Consider the following 6000-nt stretch of genomic DNA (forward strand, 5'->3'; position numbering starts at 1 on the left):
TGTAGGGGAATTTTGTATTAACTGTTTTGTATTCTCCTTGAAGGAAAATACTTTTTGTGTATCCCTAGTACACAGAATAGTACCGGGCACAAATATGGCATTCAGAAATATTTGTGAAATAAATGATCATGTTCAGTGCTCCCATGGCAATTTGTCCAACAGTTTTCTCAATGCCTTGTGATTATTTCATTATATGTCTTTCTCTACTAGATTATGAAATATCCCCAATATTTATGCAATTCTAGATATTATGAAATATCCCCAATATTTATGCAATTCGAGTACTATAGAAATGTTACCTGATGTTGTCTAATTAGAAATTATTTTATATTTCAAAATACTGTTCAATGTAAGGATTTATTTTAGAGTTTAATATAAAGCAAGGTATAGGAACTGTTATTATTTTAATGGTGACTATAAGATACAGAAATGGGGAAAACTTGATGCTAATTTCATTTAGACTTTTTCCCTCTTCTATAGTTATTTTAATTCTTTTAGTTTTTCAGGGTTGTTCCCAACAAACATAAGACATTGTACCAGTGTCTTCCTAAGGGAACTGGAAAGAGTAAGAGGAAAGTAAGAACAGAAGGGGGAAAAAATGAGCAAAGAATAAAGGAAGGGAAAGAAGGGGAAGGAAAAGAAAAAGACAGGAAAGTTTACTTACCCAGAGTTCTGATATTTATTTAAAAATAAGGAAAAATTTTAAAAGGTATTTATTAGTCAAGTTCCATTTCATGAAACAGACTTTAAGTTATCTTTATATATATTTAAAACCACATATAAATATTTATACATTTTTAAAAGATTTTATTTATTTATTTTAGAGAGAAAGAGACAGAGGGTGCACTTGAGCAGAGGAGGCGCAGAGGGAGAGGGAGAAAGAAAATCGTACTCAAACTCTCCGTTGAGCACAGAGCCCAACTTGGGGCTCGATGTCACAACCCTAAGATCATGACCTGAGCCGAAACAAGAGTCAGATGTTTGACTGAGCCACCCAGATACCCCTACATATTTATCCATTTTTAAAGAATTAACAAGGGCACTAGATCTAACACCATGTTTATTTAACTTGCAGATTTAACATTTATTAGAAGAAATGAATATGTTTTATTCCCTCTGATATTTGGTGTAATATCACTTTTTGTTATATACTGCAATAGAAGACACTGTAATAATGCTGGCATAGAAGAAACATTCGCATTTCCAGCACATCTTGAATGCAGATAGGCAATATTTGAGAATAACAAATAATTTCTGATGTGTTTTTCCCTTATCTATCCCATTTTTGTATTTTAACAAACTCTTTAAATTTAGTGGTAAAACTATCCCATCAGTTTTGAATTATTTTCTTGGGGGTAATGATTAAGGAAAAAAAATCTCTGTTAGGGGAAAAGTTCTCGGTAACTTGAGTTAATCAAAGTACAGATAAAAGAGGATTAAATTCAACGAGGCAGCTACACTTCTAACCATGTTTTCCAAGTCTTCAATCAAGACAAGGGGCTTGTTTTTAAGAGGCTTATAATCTAATTAGGGAGACAGAGCATATACATAAAAACATGAATAGCACTATGGGGAATCCAAATGAGTAGTCCAGACAGTAAATGTGTCCAATTTCAGGATCCAGAGGAGTGCCTAAAAGCTGGGGTGGCTGGACTTGAATTGATCTTCACAGAAATGAGGGGCTCTTCAACAAGGGATGGGAGGAAGTAGGAAGTGACTGTTAATGCATACAGAGTTTATTTTGGGGGTAATGAAAATGTTCTAAAATCGACTGTGCTGACAGTTTCTCATCCCTGTGAAAATACAAAAAAATCACTGAATTATACATTTCTAATTAGTGAATTGTATAATACCAAAGTATATCTCAATAAAGCTGTTATATTTTGAAATATCAGCTATGGTCTTGGCACTGTTATAGAAATGGGGCCTTCAGGAGCTGTGGATGTTATCGCCCCCCACCTTTTCCCTTTCTCTAGTGTTTTGTAAATGGGGGCTGGTGGTGCTTAACTTCACAATCTAGTTCATAAGTCGCCAGACAGACCAATGAGAAGCCATATCCAAAATAGATGTGGATGGGGGCGCCTGGGTGGCGCAGTCCTTAAGCGTCTGCCTTCAGCTCAGGGCGTGATCCCGGCGTTCTGGGATCGAGTCCCACATCGGGCTCCTCCGCTGGGAGCCTGCTTCTTCCTCTCCCACTCCCCCTGCTTGTGTCCCGTCTCTCGCTGGCTGTCTCTATCTCTGTCAAATAAATAAAATCTTAAAAAAAAAATAGATGTGGATGGAAGCATATTACCTGGAGTTCCTGAATTATTGACACAGTATAATGAGTGATGCACTTATGTCTCTTTTCTTTGAGGAGAGCAGGAGAACGACTGTCTACAAAAATAGTTGCAGCATGTTAGGTAAAAGCTTGATAGTGCTATACGGAAGTAAAATATGATGGAAGTCCAGAATGAATGCAGAATGATCCATCTTTGATGTGTTTTGCTCTCATATCCATTCCTCTCTCTTTTCTGACTGGGCTCTGTATAAACCACCCTGTGGCTGTGGGTGACTTCTGTGGAGGGCATCTTCCAGGTTATAATGGCTACTGGTTTCTGGATTAGTTTGACGAGGAGGAGCCACTAGCTGGTTGGAGGACAAGAAGTGAGTAGTATCAGGGGTATTTCTCACTCTGTCTCGCTGCTTTGAATAGCATCTCTGGCAACAGCTGCCTCTTTTCTGTTGCTATAGTTTGTGTCTTGGCTGCAGCTTTGCCCCAGTGGCCTTAAATCTTGAGCTTTCTATCAAAACCTCCTCTCTTCATTCTTCGAGCTGAGATTAGCTAGTATTAATCTATGTGTTGCCTCACCGTTGTTTGTTTGGCTTCTGGGCTCTTCCATCACCTGTGTAACCAATTTCTACCCTAAGTTCCCTCTGTTTAAAGCATTTTGAGTGCTTTCTGGTTTTCTGTTTGGAACCTTAAACAGTATGAACTTAATAAACGTTTGTTGAATGAATACACTTAGTAAATGGGGAACTGGAAAAATTCTGGGGCTGCTACAAACAAGGGAATATAAGAGGTAGAGACATTTGGGTGGAGATAATGAGTTTGATTTTAGACATTTAGAATTTGGGAAAATAAGGTGGTAATGAATCATTGGCTAAAGTAGGGAAGAGTACTGGGACTTGAGATCCGTTTTCATAGAAATAAGTCCTGACGTAGAAGCAATAACAATAGAAAAAATGAACAAGGGGGAATATGTGGAAGATGAAGAACAATAAAAGATCGTGGAGAAAAACTTGGGGACCCGCAGGGACAGACTATGAGGGAACCAATAAAGGATAAGAAAGGTTAGCCATAAAGGTGGGGAAGGGATCTGCTTGCGTTGAGGGCAATGTCATGGAAGCCAGGTAAAATAGAGAACGAAAAAGTAGTTAAAGGCTATGTAATACAGGGTAGTCATGGAAAAGAAAGACTGAAAAAGATAACTGAGTTTGGTGATTAGGAGGTCATTGATGATCTTGAAAGTGCAGTTTCATTAGTAGTGTGATGGGTGATTACCCATTGCCAAATGAGTAAGGAGGTGAAGAAAAATTGAGGTTAAAAGTATAGAGAGGTAATATGATTATAGAAATTCAGAAATGAAAGACAAAGCTAGGGTAATAGGCAGAATGGTAAGATAGGTAGCTTGTTTTTTTGTTTTGCTTTATTTTGTTTTCTTAGGAAAAGTAAAATCTTAAAAAAATTTTAGATGAAGGGAAAATACCAATGGTTATTACATGAATGAAAACGAAGAAACCACAGAGGATAAATGATGGAATAAAATGCTGGGAAAAAGAGCAAAAAGATCACTCAGGACACAGGGTAATAAACACACTGGGGAAAAATATGAACTGCTTATTTTGAAATAGAAAGTCACAGGTACTTACAGGCAGAGAAGAGATTGCAGAAGTTAAGGAGCTTGTGGTAGAGAGCCTGGTGAGAGTGAGAGGTCCCAGGTAGTGATGAGCAGTTTGGAGAGAGTGTTTGATGACAGAGAACAAGAAATCCTGACTTGTGTCAGCAGAGAAAGTGGTTGGTGGGCCAAGTTAAGGAAATGATGGTTGGCAAGGGTAGGCTGGAGAAGTAGGGTAGGGTGTTGTGGGAGAGTCACTAGCACTTGGTAACCATATGAATGAGACAACCTAGAAAGTGCTAAGTGAAGGCTGCTCCAAGTTTATTGCCACTGATAAAAAATGTTTCTGTGGGGGGTGGCAGGTAAAAGATAATGAGCTTGATGGATGGCATCTTTAGTTTGAATTGAAAATATCTAATATGCAGTTAGAGATTTTGAACTACATTTCAAAGAAGCAGATGTAAATTTGAAGTCAAGGGGGTAGAATTGATAGAGAAGCCAAAAAAATAAGTAAGAACCCTTAGGTACACAGTGTAGAACAAGAAAGTTAGAAAGCCAAGGACTGAATGCATCACCACATCTGGTGTTAAGAGAGGAAATGGAATCAGAAGAATATGCAGATATGAAAAATTAAGAACCTTTCTCACATTTCGGAAAGTAGCAGTGCTTCTCTCTAAGTTAAAATTCCCCTAACTCAAATTTCACAAGTAGAACTACTGGTTTTGTCCATATCCTGCACATTTGCATCCCTAATAGACATCTTGCAGAGCACTTTGAATGGCCTAAATGCTTTTCCACATTTACGAAGATGAGCCCATTCACAGAGAAGCGCACTAACTGAAAGAGAAATTTTTGCAAATAGGCACACTCACAGCCTGCAAAGCCCACTGAAAATTCCTGGAGACATGTATGTAAAAGCTGAATTGATGCGTGTAGATGGTTGAGAGTGAGAACATGGAGCTGTCATTGTCAAGCCATCCAATTCTTTCTTGAAAATTAGAAAGATGACTTTTCTGTTCCAAGTCCTTTGACATTGATTGCTGCACTGCCATGTTCTCTCAGGAACTTATTGTGGCCAAAGACTACAGTGAGGTGATTTTGTCTTTTGTAGGACATTGAACATATTGATGGGCCACAGTGTTATTTTATCCATCTGAGGTAAGCTGTTTACAACATTAAAAAGCTCTAGTTCCTCAGAGTTGACATACTTTTGAAGCTGGAGGCGGAATCCTGGTAACAGTCATCTCCCATCCCCAGTGGAGTCAAGGCAAATTGCTTAGACCAGAGGCCAGTAAGGGGCTTGGAGGCAGAAATAGGGGTTATATCGATACCTGGCAAAACACAACCAACTTAAATTCACTTTAGGATTCTTTCTTGTAGTTGTTAAAAGGAACTGCTACATTAAAAATAAATCAAACTTTCTGCTTTGAGGCAAAATTTCTGATCCAAAGACCTAGAAGCATCTAAATATTTCTGTGCCAGCCATCTAGCAATTCCTTTAAACTTATAGGTTGTGCCCTGGTTTCAAAATGAAATCTTACCCACATAAGATGATTCTAACTATTTGATAGGATTGAGATCTGTCCTGTCCTCTCCATTTGACTGCCATGCACAGCTCAAACAGCCATCATCTCTGGCTTGCTTATGACATTTCATTCTTAACCCTCTCCTTACCTTTCGTCTCATTCATGCAAACTTGTTTTCTCATTTTGCTATCAGTGTAGACTTTTTAGAACACAAATTGTTAATGTTATTCATTTATTCATGAAGATTGGTTGAACACCAACTACTTGTCAGACACTATCTTTGATGCCAGAAATAAAATAGTGATAAAAAAGAGTCCAATACAGTCAAGTATTCACACTGAAGAACATATGAATATATAACAAGAGAAACTGACCTACACAGTGATGTCAAGAAAGTGGAACCTGATCATGGAGGAGGGTGAGAAGCAGGGAGGAGAAGAGGGAGATCAATCCAGACAGAGGGTAGAGTATGTGCAGTAGGGGTGGGGGTGGAAGGACGTGGTATGTTTGAGTTGCTGAGAGAAGCCCAGAGAGCAGGATGGCAGGAGTTGGGAAAGGTAGCAAAGGCCAAATATGCTGCTTATTATGGGCCCTTT

This window comes from Ailuropoda melanoleuca, chromosome 10, assembly GCF_002007445.2.
Source record: "Ailuropoda melanoleuca isolate Jingjing chromosome 10, ASM200744v2, whole genome shotgun sequence".
Taxonomy (NCBI): Eukaryota; Metazoa; Chordata; class Mammalia; order Carnivora; family Ursidae; genus Ailuropoda; species Ailuropoda melanoleuca.